This window comes from Amblyomma americanum, chromosome 1 (genome assembly GCF_052857255.1).
Source record: "Amblyomma americanum isolate KBUSLIRL-KWMA chromosome 1, ASM5285725v1, whole genome shotgun sequence".
In the NCBI taxonomy this organism is placed as follows: Eukaryota; Metazoa; Arthropoda; class Arachnida; order Ixodida; family Ixodidae; genus Amblyomma; species Amblyomma americanum.
In genome coordinates this window covers 44,680,222-44,697,297 of record NC_135497.1, presented here as the reverse complement: position 1 = coordinate 44,697,297, position 17,076 = coordinate 44,680,222, and the positions used below count along the sequence as shown (strand labels likewise).

Genomic DNA, 17,076 nt, shown 5'->3' with positions numbered 1-17,076 from the left:
CTGTATGTCCGCGTAAATCCAGCGACTCTACGGCGAGCGCCAAGCGACGGCATGCTGAACTACGCGGCAGCCGCCTTACGGTCCGCGCCAATACGCTAATGGCCGGCAGCTTTTCTGTGGTTGCGAAGGGGGCGAGATCTCTCCCGCGAGAGCCCACTCGTCGCTGTCTGCGCGGCAGAACGCGCTTCCCGCGTCAAGACGACGAGTGGCCACCGCTTGTCTCCTTCCCGGCTGTCAGCGCGCCGGTGCCACGGATGGACCGCAGAAAGGATTACGCACGTCCATCGTCATGAGCGGTGCTCAGACTGCCTTGACGCCAGCCTGGTCCGGCATAAATGCTCATATAAGGGACGTCGGTAATGTGAACGACCGTGGAAGAGGAGAGCAGCCGGGGATTAACGGCGGCGGCCGTATACGCGCAGCCTGTTCCGACGTCTCCCCGCGCAGTCACGCCTCGATTAAAGTCAGCACACCTTTCTGTTTGACGACGGCGGTCGATTATCTTTCGGAGCTTGAGTCAGTTTTGGCCGGTAGATCGCCAAGCTGTCCGAGGCCTAGCGTTTGCGCAGCCAAGCCCGTGTGATGCCGGCTCGGCAAAGCCCATGAGACTCGAGCTGATAGCATCCCCCCCTTCTTTTTACTTTTTTTGTTTTGTTTTGAGGAGCGCGCCCTTTGAAACGCTGTACGTTGCCGGCGACATACCCTTGCTGACGCCAAGCGTGTCTTATAACAGAGGAATGACAGCCTCGTAAAACTGAACAAAGACCAGTGGTGTTATTAGTCGTCTCTCTAACTAAGGTTTACTTGCGTCTAAAAGTAAAGCTCGCTTGCAGTGAAAAACAAAGAAGTGATACACTCTACAGCAGTGTCAAACAACAGGATATCACGAAGCTCATAACCAATCGCTGGTAAAAGGGTCAGAACGAGAGCTACTGTAGCAGCGTCATCGAAAGCTGCTTTGGGTTGAGGTTTCCGCTCTGTTGACAAGCTTCCAACATCAGCTCCTCAGAATTTCCGGTCTGGGTCCGTTGCGCTAAGTACGCCTTGGCAGTTCTTTTCGTACGTTTCCATGTTTTTCTTTCATTGCGCACACTTCGAAGTGAAGTGCTTACACACCTGCCACTTGCGGTTCTGCTGCTCTAATGGACTGGAGTCCCCCGTGGAAAGATATCCGGCAGCAGTCCCGCACTATAAAACGGCATAGAACCCGGTCTACGAAATTGAAGCGGAAATTGTTGATGCGGTAATTTTCGTGCAATTTTTAATATTTTCAGGAATAAAAAGATGTTCAGAAAAAATACACGTTTAGAAATATATGTTCACAAAAAAAAGAATTCAGGCCTGTGGGACATCCTCCGCAGAGATATAACCAGAAAATATCGGTAGCCGAAAAAATGAGCCGACGCTGAGGCAGCGGGAAATATCGAGCGTTAACACGCCCAACATAGGTCGCCGGTTCGAATCCCTGTCGCGAGCTAGACTATAACTTAACTAGTAAGTTTATGCTGCACGAAACGCGAAATCCTATGCCACCACCCCGACCAATCTGCGGCAAACGGTTGAGCCGCAATGTTCATAAGAAGATTCGTAAAGGCGTGAAATTGGGGGTATATAGCTGGCTGGTTCGAATCCCTGCCGCGAGCTAGGCTTAACTAGTAAGTATATGCTACACGAAACGCTGAATCGTATGCCACCATCCGGAACATCCTGCGGCAAACGGTTGGACCACAAATTTTACACGAATGTCGGGACTAAGTGGCCCGACTTTGACGCCTGCCAGACAGGGATATATATATATATATATATATATATATATATATATATGTTGCGAACGTAGGTTGCGTTGGCTCCGCAGAATAAAGATTTAAGAGAAGTGGGCACTTCTACAAAGACACTTTTATTTATCAACGTTTCGACCGCGGTGCGGTCTTCTTCAGGAGTGTAGTGGTCTCGCGTCAGATGGATGCGGTCTTCTTCAGGAGTGTAGTGGTCTCGCGTCAGATGGACGTCCATCTGACGCGAGACCACTACACTCCTGAAGAAGTCCATCTGACGCGAGACCACTACACTCCTGAAGAAGACCGCACCGCGGTCGAAACATTGATAAATAAAAGTGTCTTTGTAGAAGTGCCCACTTCTCTTATATATATATATATATATATATATATATATATATATATATATATATATATATATATATATATATATATATATATATATATATATATATATATATATATATATATACAACAGGCGGCAGCGTGACGCCTAATCACCACAACCCGACACTAAACGATTCAGTTTCGGGTTGTAGTGCTTGGGCATCACACTGCCGCCTGTTATGACTTTAGTTTATTATGTAATCACGTCGGTTACCATGGCAACCACTTGGAGCCCGCCATCTTGGATTCTACGCGTGGAATCAGCGTAACTCGTAGGCTCGAAACGCGACATGTAGAGCTAAAGCTCTAAATAGAAAGTGTCCCATAAGCGATCTTTTATTCGCCGGGCACCTTTTTTTAATACACCGCGGTCCATCGCAGATGAGCTCTTCGTCCTAACCTTAGTGAAGTTGTCCACAAAAAATGGTCGTATGATAGGTGGGTTTAACCTCCCAGAGCGACTAAGCCTATGAGAGGCACTGTAGTGAAGGGCTCTGGATTAATTTAGACCACCTGGGGTCTTAACGTGCCCTGACATCGCACAGAACACGGGCGCCTTTTGAGTTTCGCCGCCATCGAAACGCTGCCGCTGCGGCTGGGATTGAACCCGGGTCCTCCGTCTCAATAGCCAAGCGCCATAACCACTGAACCACCCCGGGGGGCACAGCGCAGGAAAAATTCTGTATCCTTTCTTCAGGTGCGGACTGGAAATTTATTTTTATTTCATTTTCTTGCCCATTCTTCTCCTTGTATTCCTTCTTTTGCGTGACGACTTATGAGTCTTGTTGTGTGCCTTATCCCTGTTTCACGGAGTGAAATTTAAAAAAAAAAACGTTTTTATTTCTGATTTGTGAAATTGGCGGTACTTTTGTTACAGTTTGGTTCCTTCTTGATTTTGGCAGCTCACCATACGAAAACAGCCCATGTCAGTTACGGAAACCACACGAAGCAGGAAGTTGTTTTCTGCCAAATGGTGGGTGGTAAGTAATCTGTGTGCACCATCGGCAGTAATGGAAGTCTGAAAACAACGTAGCATCTTACTCGAGCATCTGTCTCTTCCAAAGGGCGGTCGCGGAACAAGCGCAAATGGAACCATGACCTTGAGACAAAAGTGCCAAAGACACGTGCGCAAATATGCTCTCAGTATACGGGCTCTCTGTGCGGGATGCGCCTGGCTGTAATGAGACGCGCGAATCAATGGCGTATTGTTCCAGGCTCAGATGTTCTACTGTGCTGCAGTGCCCAATCTGTTGCCCGCAACGAGTTATCTGGCAGGTCCGTAGCTTCCAGTGCAGAGACGGCCGGCAAGGAAGGCCGCCTAATTGAAAGCGATGGGAACCCCCGGCGCAGCAGGGATCAGAACCATCGTTTTCACCTCTTTCCCCGTCAGCTTATGTGCGCGGCTGTCGCCCACTATCAATGAAGCCCATGAGACGAGGCCCTTCGGACCATTGTCGTCTGGCATCTTTCTTGGGCGTCTGCGTCTTCTCTCCCTCGGGCGGTTGTGTCGAGCGCGGCAACCGAGCAGGCGCGGAACCTGGCTGCAACTTTTCTTTTCCTTACTTTACCGATCCTCCCTTTCCACTGTGCCTGCCATCTTACAGTGTAAAATGTAGTGACGCGTCTGCGCCGCCCAGATGCACTCCACGTAGGATCGACCCGAACGCGGGTTCGCATCTTTAGGTGTTTCTAAACACTGAGCACGTGCTCTGCACTAAACCCAGTTTGAAACGTTTTATTTTTCTCGTGATCTGTACTAAAAAGCGGTTCTTGAAAAGCTTGCTCTCACGAAAGAAGAGAGCAGTTCGCAGATGTTCAGAATCTTTTATAATCACTTTTTATTTTTATTCGTCATAAAATGATTCAGCTTGCTGTATCTGTCAAACTTCAGTTGGCTGCCTAGCTAGCACTGTTCCCTTCTGTTCCTATATACAGTCGCACTTAAGAATTTACTATTATTTAGGCTGTGCGTGTGTAACACAGTGAACATTTACGATTTATCGCTGGTTATTCCTGCGGTACTAGGCTTTTTTCTTCTACTCGAACGAAAGGCGAACTGGTGGATGTTCAGTAGCTTGCACACGACCTCCACTAGTGAACTTTCAGCATAGGCTCCTAACCATCTGAAGCCCTACTGGGTGAATTAAACGAAGCCCTGTCGATTTATATCGTGATTGAGCACGAGCAGCCATTGACAATGACTGCCCTGCGTCGGGCATACAGCACGTTCCGCTCGTCTACATCGCAAAAAGTCTGCCAAAGCACACTTTACCGCAGTGCACAATTAAACGTGGTAAAGCCCGCACAAGAAGCGCCGTCGCAAGGAGGGGAATGTTACCTTGTTACTTGCACGTGACAAGCAACGTGACCACGTTGGTGTTCACGTGATCTGGAAGGGCGGTGCAAAACCTGTGACGCGGTCTTCATACACTGGCGCTGTGAGAGCTACTCTGGCGAACTTTCTCGGTACACTGCAGTTTTCCTGGCGTCGGTTTTTGAAGCCTAATTTAATTCCCCTTTCTAAATTTCTTCCGGCTATGTAACTAATCCGAAAGTTACAAAGTTTGGCTCATTTCGTTTGAATAGCGCTTTGGACAGCCTGACACAGCTTAATATTGCAAAAACGCGATTTCCAGTGTGTCGAGCTTATTGAGAACTGTACGACCTCGAAAAAAAAAACCTAACACTTGTTCTCATGCACCTATTTCAGACAAAAAACATCGTGCTTGACCTCGTTTCTTGTTTCTGCTCATGGATCCGGTAAAAGTTTCTAGCTTAAGTTCTGTTGCACCTGCTCTAAGACAAATTACTTCCCGTTTAACCACTAAGGATAATCAGTAACCATGCTAAGAATTAGGTGTCAAGAGTGCGTTATAAATACCTCATGTAGCATTTAAAAATTATTTCGAGAATGGCGTCCGCAGATGTGGTGGCGCTGGAAGTGATGTTGGCGACAGTACCGTGCGCACCCAGTTTAACCACACCCGCTGAGAGTCGGAGAAAGCAAACAAAAGTGCATTCGGCGCCAACTAAACAAGAATACAGGCGCGCTTCGCCGCTGCTCATGCAAAGCAGCAGTGGAGGAGGCTGTCATGCCATTAAACTAGCACTAGACCATAGGAGAACTTTGCGCTGTTTTCTTTTGAATTTTGCTAAAAAGAGAAAGACGTAGACACAAGAGAGGCCCCAAGACACTCACCTGCACTCAAAATGGGAACACCGGCAAATGACGAATATTGTGGGTGTTTGTGCGCGTGGCAGATTAGGTGTGCAAGGTCACAGATCTGCAGTCGTGGAAATTGCAGAACTCTTACCATCCAAATAAAAAGTCGCCAGGGCGCAGCAAGTGGCGGCAGAAGTATCGCAAGGCTAACCGGCGAGTAGTTTAGAACAACTCAACTCAGGTCCCGCACAAACATATCTCTGCTAAGGCGGTGGCGCCTGTCTCCAGCGTACGTTCTTGCGATGTTCTCTTAAACTTGTCACACCATGCTAGCTCACTTTACTACTAACAAAATTGGGTTACTTTCCCCGAATAAGAGAATCTGTAATTTCTTTACATAATGCATCACCAACTAGCCCAACCGCACGCCCTTCTGAACTGTATTTCTACTATAATGGGCCCTTCCTTTTGTGAGTTACCTCCTCAACCTTCCCTGTTGGAACAACTAGTACTGCACATTGTCAGCGCAACATATCCAGCCCGATAACACGACTTCTGCCTCAGGGAAGGGGTGATCCCTGGTAGTGTAGGTATAGCGCTTGTTATTCGTCTCGTATGTCTCGCCCGTTGTCATTTGTCTGTTTTTCGAGCTAATTTCTTTACATAGGAAAATTTAAGCTTCCCAATACGAGATTAGTCGTCCGACCAAACTTTTTGACAATTTTAATTTATTTATCATTTGCAAGTCTAACGACCTGAACGCACTTGAGCAGCCCGTCACTGAGATAAATGAAATAGGCGTCACCTATCTAGTTATCAGGCAATTTTTCTTGCTCTCAGCCATCGCTTGCTTACTTCCTTAGCAAATCGTCAAGAGTCACAGCTATGGTCCTTTCTTTACGGGCTCTTCTTTTCCGTCTCCTACGGGAGGCAGGCAAGAAGTGCAGTGGACTCGCGATGGTCGGACGCGTTCTCCGTCCTTCCAAAGGGTCGAGAAGGTCGGGTTTTAACGAGGCGGTGCAGGTGCAGTGGATGCCTGGAGCTCGCTGTTCGGCATTACTCCCTTCCCCAAAACGCTCGATTGTTGGCCACGCTCTCCCTGTTGTCACCGTGGCAGCATTTACGATACCCTCCGATCGAGAAGCGAACACGTTTCATTCCCGAAAGGGACCCATTTCCAAGAGCCGCACTGCAAGAAAATGCCGGCTCGCCCAAGCGCGCTGCTCCCACCGCCGTCGCCAATCAATGCCCCTCGAGAGGGCTCTCCCTGGAGCAAATAGCCGTCGGGCTGTTTGTTCTCGCAGTCGGGTGCGGTGGCGATTCGAACACGTCGCGGCCCTGACGGACGACGCGCAGCTGTTGCGCTCTCGCCCCCCCCCCCCCCCCCTTCCCTCCGTAGCACGCGCTCGTAAAAGGGTCCCGCGCGAGAATCGCCGCGTGCCGAGCCACCGGCAGCTGCTGCTGCTGCTCGCGGGCTTCGCCGCCGTGCGCGTGGCTCGGGTTGCGAACAAGAGCGTGCGAGCCCCGTCTTCCTCAGATCGATACTTCGCGCGTCCATCCCGCCTCCGGCGAGCCTGGAGAGGACAAAGATCTGTTTCTATTCTCGAAACACAAAAACGAAAAATAGTGGTAGATTGCCACATGTACAACACACGAGTCGCCTAGCTAGAGGTGGCGATCGCGCATTATTGCGCATTCCGGTTTTATTCGATTGCGCGCAACGTTTGCTGCGTGCCGGCATGAGGAAGGCTCTGAGGCGGGGCGTCCCCAGCCTTCAAAACTGTCGATTCAGTGGCGTGTCGGAGGGATTCGTTCGAGCAGTTTGTGGTTGCGTATGTCGCGTCCACTGTGCTCCCACTCGAATGAACAACGCGAGCTCAGTTCCATTCGTGGGCGTTTAAAATCCATACTGCTTTGTTTCCTTCAAATAAAGAAAATAGTCCCCTTCAAAATCTGTCGGGTTTATTTTTTTTTTCATTTTACCTCCTCGGAGATACAAAATGTGCGTGCTTGGGCACTTCCAGTTTAGAATTTTAAATTTTGGCATCAGAGCAATAACCAGCCACCTCCATGTGCATGCGTTCTTAGTAAAGCTGGTTTTTGACGGGTTACGTCCCTCGACATGTGGATTTTTGGAATATGTTGTGAATTGCATGATTGAGAAGTTCCGTCGTAGTGCAAACAGTCACTAGGAAAAGTTGTTGAGGCTGCGGTACACGTGAATTTCTGCTGATGTTTCTATCGTTGAACCCTATGCTGATAGTGTTTTTCTTATTTTTTCTTATTTTCTCTGGCCTTATTAACGATCTGTTTTTCACAAATAAAATCAGTTGGAAGTCTGCGCTTTGTTTGTCGATTTGTGTGCCTCTCGTCCCGTCTTGTTCGCGCAGTTTATACCCTTTCTGTACACGTAGAGTTGACGCTCTGAAAGTATCGTGAGCCGTCTGCTCGGGATATTCTGGGATGTGCGTTTTCATAGCTACTATATTCATTTTTTTTTTCAGTTTGCTCAAATGACGAAAAACGCGTTTTACTACCAAAAATCTATTTGAGCAAGAACTTTCACGTCAAATATAGTAAGACTGGAACCACGTGCACAAAAAAAAGCTCGTAATTAGTGACCAACAACTTTTTTCCTCGATTTTTTTTTTGCACGAGATTTCGCTCTTAAGAACAGTTTACTGCGCTGACAAGATAACTGCAGTCATATCCGGCCGTAAAACTAAATACTGGAAAAAGCGGCTTGCACGATAACCAGCTGGTGACTAATATCCAAACCAGGCAATTCTATTTTAGGCTCTCCAGACGCGAATTGTCCCAGTTCTCTCTGTCCCTAGCAGAGCTGGGCGGAATGCAGCAGCATGCTTCATTCCGCTCAACGCTGTGACAAATATTCCTGGAGGCCCACATCCCCCGCGAGTAGGATAACTACGACACCGCGCTGACCTCTAGCAAATTTAGGAATCTGCACTTGACTGCTTTAGCGGCGGGCATTCTGGCGCAGTAGTTCACACTACATGGGTCCACATTCATTGAAAATTCTGCTCGCCAATGGACGCTCTTGCAATGTCACGGGAAGAACAATTAAGGAACAATAATGCAGCTGGTGGTGAAGATCACATTTTGTTGCTGCTCAAAGCAAAATATAGATCCCTATTCGGGAACTATAAGCTCTGAATCGTTTCTGACTCGCCCTTTTCAGTACAGATCTCTCAGGTATAGAACGAATTGCATGGGCGCGAGATGTGTTCACACGGGTGTGCCGTTTGAAATTACGGAGTGACACCAAACCAATAGCATACCTATTTGGTTTGCTTTGGTAGCATACCTTAATCGCGTTTGCTTCGGTGTGTCATTTTCAGACACCAGCCGATACCCCATGCCAGCGCGGTAAAAAGTTTTGTAGACTCCGTTCCAATAACGACTTGATTTTATGAACAATTTAAGCTGCATTAAAATTTGTTAATTATTCTCTTTGAATCAATGCGAAGAGGCGGCTATAACATTCCGAGTTTGCCAACGTGGAGACTGAACTACGTATGTACGGTGTGTCCAAATACGAGACTATTTGCAGCTTCGCGAGTGTGACTATGGCACCGTGCCCTTCGCGACAGCCAGTGCTGAAGACAATGCTATTCAGAAAGAACATTGCCCCCACGAATGACGCATAGTTTTATTCTCTTTGTTCGGCGGGCACTGGCCCCAACAGACAATGGATACTTCCCCCTCGACAGACTTGCACATATAGAGGAGGAGGTCGTGCTTTGAAGACGCGCATTTCGGGCTCCCCTGGCGCAATGAGTATCATGTACAGAAGCCCATTACCGATACGCTCCTTTTTATTCACTTCTGATACCCAGCCACAGCTCTTCGATCACTTCAGTTACGAAACTGCGAATCAATATCCATGGGCGCAGTTGAAGACGCCACCCACGGAACTGTGCAGTTAGCTGTAGGTGTCATCTTGCAGTCTCTATACCACCAAGCATAGAGTAGCCCTAGCAATCCAGACCAATGGTTAAGTTTGGTTGGTATATGGGGGTTTAACGTCCCAATGCGGCTCAGGCTATGAGAGACGCCGTAGTGAAGGGCTCCGAAAATTTCGACCACCTGGGGTTCTTTAACGTGCACTGACATCGCACAGCACACGGGCCTCTAGAATTTCGCCTCCATCGAAATTCGACCGCCGTGGCCGGAATCGAACCCGCGTCTTACAGGCCAGCAGACGAGCGCCATAACCACTCAGCCACCGCGGCGGCCCTATCCAGACCAATCAGTGTCACAGATTTCGCAGCACCAAGTCTATGGGGACTTTCGTATCTGGTACGATAAAAGACCTATAACAGCCGACCCTCCTTGTTTAGTTCATCTAAATTGAACGCCCCAAAGTCCGTAACCTATGCCGCCGAAAGAAAGTTGTTACGGCAAGTATAGCTTTTCCTGGCACATCCCGCACATTTTCCTGTTGGTTGCACTTCCGTTATCATCACGAGTTTCAGTGCTTCAGCATAAAGGTGAGCATAAAACTTTGTGACCCAAAATTTATTAACTAGAATTAGAGAATGGCTGGTTCTGCACTGTGCACATGAGATTAAATTAAAAGTTATTTCGGAACACCGACTGCAACAAAGGCTGGCTAACCTGCCAATAAAAAAGGGCTTGACAACCTATCCCGGCATTGGCAGGAATTAGACCGGAGCCCTCCCAGCCAGCCCTTCGGTTATAGCGCCCGTCTGTTTCGAGCCATGCGCGCTTGCGGCGCAGCGCTCCAGCTCCGAGCACGTAAGCAACTGTATTTATCGTTACCTCAAGGAGACGCGCGTTTCCTCTCAAGCAGAGCATCACCATCCACCATCTTAGCGCGAGCTGCGCGCCACTCATGGCAGTTTGCGTTTGGTAGTTGCACATTACACTGTTAGCACAATGCACGCAAAGACAGACCACGCCGGGGCGGCGTTGGTGGTTCAATGACTGCGATATGAAAGTAGTTCTGCGGGTGACGTAATAAAAGAGACTTGGAGTGCCGGAGTGCAGCGGTATTGTATGACTCAGATGTATTTGTGCCAACTGCGTTGAAAAACACAAAAAAAAACGCTTACGCACCCGACATTGGCCTACGGACTCACTTCTAGCTGGCATATGTTTTTTCTTCATTTAAAATTCACTAATTCGACCGAAAATCGAATACGCATGCGTTGTTTGGGACCCGTTTACTAAACACAATATTGCCCGTCTCGAAAGGTGCCGAGGATAGCTGTAAGGTTATTCACTCAAATTTTTTACCGTATAGCTCACCCTCTGAAATAATCCAGGCTAATGGCATTCAATGTCTCAAACAACGAAGGAAAAATTTACGTTTGCAGTTTCTTTTCTTTCTTTGGAATAGGAACCTAGCAATTAACTCACCACTCTATCTGTCTCCTTTAGCGTCGATGCACGCTCCCTACTATCATCCAAATTCGCTGACGCCGTATTTTTCACAAAAAAAATTATTCAAATTTTCATTTTTTTCCTCGTCCTGTAGCCACTTGGAATGATTCTTTATTGCCTCTCGCCGTACTTTGGTAGTTGGATGTTTTATTAACATTGTTTGAATTGCTTTGCTTATCTTTTTGCCCACCCTGCTTAAACCTGTACAAGGTTTGCAGTATTGAAAGAAAAAAAGAAGGAAAGAAAGGAAGGAAGGAAGAAAGGAAGAAAGAAAGAAAGAAAGAAGGAAAGAAAGAGAGAAAGAAAGAAAGAAAGAAAGAAAGGAAGAAAGAAGGTAAAAAGAAGGAAGGAAGGAAAGAAAGAAAGAAAGAAAAAGAAAGAAAGAAGAAAAGAAAGAAAGACTGACTGACTGACTGACTGACTGACTGACTGACTGACTGACTGACTGACTGACTGACTGACTGACTGACTGACTGACTGACTGACTGACTGACTGACTGACTGACTGACTGACTGACTGACTGGTTTTAACTAGGGTCCGTACTTTTTGCTAAGCCAACATGACGAAGTCCAACCAAGAGGGCAGCGTTTGCCGCAAGGAGTGCCAAAATGAACTCACCACCGGGTTTTCACAACTGCACGGATGACTTCACAAGTCAAATGACCGCGGTAAATGCAAGCGGCCATTTTGGAAAGCGTTTGTACTGTGGAGCATGGCCGCATCAACACTAAGCAAAGAAAGCCTTCGTGTAAAAAGTCTGAACTCATGTTTCTGGTAGCAGCATGCGCGAAATCGCTTTTAGTGTGATTTTGAAGGACGCACACAAAACGCAGAGCTGATCGGTATGGCCACATCACCTGGTATCGCCAAGTGGAAAAGACTGGAAGGAGTATCGTTGCTGGCTAAAGTTGCGTTAATAAAGTTGTACTCGATTTGTCGTACATTCTTAATGCGTTGCGTACGACCAAATTAATTTCACTTTTGGTTTAGCAGTAGCAGGCTGTCCTGCTTTCTTCTAAACAGCTGTTGGTCACCAGCTGGATGCGGTCTTCTTGCTGAGAAATGCTAGTCACGCGCATGCAGCTAGCACACCATTGAATGTGCAGCCGCTATAGCAAGCGAAGTGACTGACAAAAAGTCTACCCAGCGCAACAATTGAAGGACACGTTTTTTTAATTAGCAATAATTTTGGGGGGAGTGCGGAGACTGCCAACTTTTCGGAAGAGAGCGGTACGAAGGAGAGATATTTTACCGAATAAACTTAAGGTCTTGCTGTTGGGCAAAAGCCATTTCCAGGCCTCAGCTGCAGACTCGGAAATTTTCTGCCCATCGTCTGGGACAAAGATAACGCGGCAAGTTAAACGTGGAAAGGTTGTGTTGTGAGAACAATACCGGTGAACTACTTAGCATGTTTCATAGGCTCTGGATACAAATTAATAGGGGACATTTTCAAATGCAAAGTTAAAGCTGTATGAGGAAAGACGTGTTGCAACTTTTATTTCTTGCTCCAGTTCTCTATACGAAGGTGAAAATGGGAGTTAGGGACATTTCGAATGAAATAACGGAGATCAGGATGCAAGTGCATGCGAATACCTGTACGTCGTGAGCGCGGCGACACACCAGATGAAACGTGAATTCTCCATGAAAACTGCACAGAGATATGTCAACCAACACTTCTCAAGTGATGACTGCACTCTCAGGTTCTCCAATACTGTGACATGTAACGATGCAACTGATCAGTTCCAATTTCCTACCGCATCAGGACGCTTCTAGCTTTATGCGAAACGGCTTATTAACATTTTCGTTCTTTAAACTTTCGGTCCGTGCTAAGCAACAACTCGCAATGCCTCGTGGTGAGATAACGAACTCTGTTATTGCGCTTCCAGCAATAAGCACTGCACAAACCAGATGTCCACCTTGGACACATGAACCCACGTTTGGAGCCGTGCGACTGGCTGTTGGACGTGCGACAGCCAGTCGTGTCTCGACTCAAGGCTCGACCTTAGCAACATGATGAAGTAAATATCAGAGGCACACACATATGTTTGCTGCTCTTAGCGTGATTTAGGCTGCACTAGAGTGCCTGACAGCGTAAATGCAGTTGTACATTCGGCTTACCGACTGGTAGCTTGAATTTACTGTGAATGAATTACAGCCCGGTTTCACAAAAAGAATGGAAACACATGCTCACAAAAGAACCTAAGTTTGCTGCTTTCTTTCTATAACAGGAAACCTCAGCAGAGCTTTTTTTGCGACTGCCAAATGAAGAGCGAAAGAAACTCCTTTAGTTTGGTCTGAGTAAAACGCCACCATTCAACATTGCCGTCCGCACTAGTAACCCGCTCTCGCAATTGTCAGCGGCGGGAAATCGTGAAAAACTATCTGATTATCCTCCGTGCGCGAAAAAACCTATTGTTTACAGAGGCTGCGTTGGCAACTTCAAGCATCAAGATTTGGCGCTTACAAGCGCCGATTCATGCCCTTTCTGCCAGTTTTAACGCTTAGTGAGTCTCAATCGCACTCAAGCTGAACAGGGAATTTGCGTTCAAGATAGGCGCAATACGGACGGACGGAAAAACGGAATGTGCGCTGTCCCTCTCACCAGTGCTGTTCGACGGTCGGGAAGACGCCTTCCTGGGTGCTTGCCACTTCGCGGGACGCACTTGTAGCGGCAGTTTTTTTATACCGGCCGCCCTTGCCGGGACCCTTCCCCTCTCTCCCGAGCCCGGAGCCACTTTCGGACGTCGTCACGTGACCGGCGACGTCGGCGTGGGCGTGCATCGAGTGGGCAGCGCGCGCGCCAGTTTGCCGTCCGGCGCCCAATTGATGCCACGTGACGTCACTCGGCTCGGTCCAATCCCGGACTTTGCGATTTGCGTGCGCGCTTTGGTGCCTCTTTTGCGAGGAAATGCACCAAATCTGCGGCATTTATTCGAGTCCGTCTTTTTTTTTTCTTTTGCGATTAGCCCGCGTTTCGCACGAAACCCGCGAGAGGTTGTGAGTGGGGTTGCGGTGGGGGATAATTGTTCTTGTCTCTGATTGATTATGTGCGTGGAGTTTGAGAGAAGCAAATGGGTGACACCTGAGGGTTCTCAGGCGACACTCCGAAAAAGCAAATTCTGCGCCCTGGCGTTCTATGTGCGCCTGCAAACCGAACAGGAGTACGCAATGCCGTCTAGTCAGAGGAATAGGAAAAAAAGAAAGGTGAAAAGGGGTAACCATTTCTTTGTGTGTGTGCGCGCTTATGATGGTAAAGAAAGAACAGAAAAAGCTACAGTACTTCTTGTCAAGTTCAGACGTCAAGACGTGTCGTTTGCGTCCAGCACTAGCTGGCACAGCGCGTACTTGTGCGCCAGGATCCCCCAATACAGGGACCACCAGCAAGTAAAAAAAAAGTTAGTTTTATCAGTCAGTTATGAAAAAGCGGCTACTCGTTGTTGGGATTCGTGAAAGGCAGATTGGCGAAAAAAAAACCCAATAGAAATATTAATTCAGAGATCAAATAATTCGGTCACTCCATTCGTTACCCCCCCCCCTCTTTTTTTTTTTTAATTGAAGAAGTTGTACATTTCAGTCGTGACTGCCGCTTTTCTTTAACCTGTACTCTTCGGCGTCTCTCCCGCGAATGTGTTTGTGGATCCACCCATGACTTCCTGCCACCATGGGGCTCGTGTGGCAGCAAAGAAAAGGAAACTTCACGCTACTGCATCTCGACCAAAGAATTCCTCCAAGGCCGACACCAATAACAATTCCTTCATCGGCCTCTGGTTAGTAAATTCAAGTCTTTTCTAACAAACAGCTCGTTCAGCTCATGTGACAAGTGCGTTTCCTGCCTAGCTTCTGCCTCGTGTTAGTCTTTCGAAGGTTTTTTTCCCCCACTCTTAAGCGACGAGAAAGACACATCCCATTTAATGTGTGGTATACAGACGTTATCAAATTTCATGCAGTCAGTTTATTTTTTCTCAGACAGTTTTAGCAGCCGAAGCCTTGGTTTAGCGGTTCCCCAGGAAAAAATGTGCTGTCCAGAAGGGCATGTATAAATCCCTATTAAAACGAGCACGGGTGCAAGCGGTCGGCACTTTTGTAAGCGACCAAATGAACAGGTTGTTGGTGTTGTCTGTGCGGAGCTGACATTTGATTCTGAATAAATGAGCAGCACTGGTTTATGCGTTCAAGCACACACATGTGTACCTCGCACATTTCGCAGAAACTGCGAGACAGAAACAAATTTGCCTGAGCTTAAGACAGCTAAATTAACCTATTAGTGTCGGCGACCTGGTGCAAGCAAGCAATCGTGAATCACTAGATCAATTTGTGCCAAGTGGTCCTTCATTTCGCAGAAAATGATCTAGCGAATTATGATTGCTTAATTTCACCAAGCCATCGGCACAAACTGGTTAATTTAGCTGGGTTTAGCTACTATATGATCCTTCGTTTAGAGCGCTGAGTGGCTTGCTGGTGACCTTGCATGGTATGTTAGCGGGAAGCAGCCATTGTGCCAGTGTTGCAGCCGAAACTAAGCATTTTTCTCTCGGTCACTCTGCGCAAGAGAGATTTCGCAGGAGTTCAGTACAAAAGAGTAACTGTCGCTGACGTCAGAGAACAGATATATTATTGTAAACGTGACGGCACTTCAAGGCCATATCGAAGTGATGTAAATGTCATTGTCGCCGGCCACAAAAGCCAGTCAGGGTGTCGGTGCCAGCGATATTGAGCTACAGCTAGGGACCGTAATTCAGATGCTTTGAGGAAGACATGAAGCTCATGGTTCAGGAAATGTCCTTCAGGGTTTATGACATTCTTAAATGTCTCCATGATAAAGATGTGCACATAAAGTCACTTAAAAACCTGTTAACAAAATCGACAAAGAAGCGATTTCTGAAAATGTTTCCCGGGTACAGGAAGCTGTGAATAAACTTGAATGGCGCAGCGGACGCCTGAATGTGGAATGTCGTGGTACATCCGAAGAAGACCTGTGAATGAAAGTTTATAGGCTCTCTAGTGTTCTCGGTGTCCCTTATCGTCTTGATACGAATGACGCATCCGTCATTCATCGCCTTGCAGAAAAATGCAGATAAAGTCTCCGGAATGCTACTACGCTGAAACTGTCAAGCAGAGAGAGATTTGTGGCTAAGCAAACACTGAGTGCTTGAAAGATACGAAAAGCCATTGCGTTCATACTAGAAAACGTGGCGAAAAATAGGCGGGGATTTTTTGTGGAAACAAACGGCTGGGTTACCAATCATGGATACCACTTCGCTTGTCACACAAACAGAAAGAAAAATTGATACGGCAGGACACAGGCGACACGGCAACTGCTGTGAGATCATTGACGCAGTACACGGGTTGACCTGATGCAAAAACTTAAGTGTACAATATGGTCATTTTGAGCCATAAATTTTTGGCTTTTAGCAGAAAGCACAAGCCTTGTTTTTCTTGTCTAGAACAGGATTGTCACTCAGCAAAGTGGAAAGTTTATGGATAGAATTTCTTGTTGATAGCCTTAATTTTTAATTCATAGTGTTCATACTCATCGAAGCATGGTATAACAGAAACTCAAAGATGTATACACCACAGTCATACTCTCATTTCTCCGTAACACGGTAATCAAGGCATGGCCACGGCGTCTCCCTTTTAGTTAAAAAAGCCCTGTGAATGTAACGTGGAAAGTGATTATACTGCTGCAAAAGATGATTACAAAACTGTAGCTTTTCGTGGCAACAAACTTACGTTTGTGGGACTATATAGGCAGACAGTGGTATCGTTCGATATATTTTTTGTTTAATCGAAAATATGTTTTGCTATGCAGCAGAAAACAAACTTCCAATTGCTCTTGGAGGGTATTATATGTTAACCTACTTGAATATACTACGAACAGAACTTCCTTTTCATCTGCTGTTGCTGCATGCGTATTTGATTTTGACTGCACACCTGCAACTAGAGCTGCAGAAACTTCGTTAACATTACTTTATTTATTTACTTTAAATGCTTCACAACCACTAAATAAGGCAGATGTTATCGTAATAGACAACCGCTGCCGTGTGTTTGTTTTTATGTTTCTGTTTTGTGTGAGAGCTATTGGTAGCAAACGTGACAAGAGAGTCTTCTTGCATAACTTCCAACATGGATTCCGAAAGAAAACGTTCCACGGAAACCACACTGCAAAAGCACACAGGAATTATTCTTAGAAATCATTCTTTAACATTAGAGCTACATGCTGACTTATCAAAAGCTTCTGATTCCTTATGTCATACAACTTGGGTTAAAAATATAGTAATGTGTTGTTCATAGTATAGCATATAACCTTTTAAGCTGTTACT

General features: G+C 46.8%; 1 pseudogene across 1 annotated transcript in view; it reads right to left on the bottom strand.

Annotated features, from left to right (window-relative positions):
* LOC144112716 (uncharacterized) overlaps window positions 1–13,485 on the bottom strand; it is a 49,237-nt pseudogene extending 35,752 nt beyond the window's left edge. Inside the window, exon 1 of the transcript XR_013310390.1 lies at window positions 13,359–13,485. The product of XR_013310390.1 is annotated as an uncharacterized LOC144112716 (transcript). The remainder of the gene's footprint in view (window positions 1–13,358) is intronic.
* Between the last annotated feature and the right edge of the window lie 3,591 nt (window positions 13,486–17,076).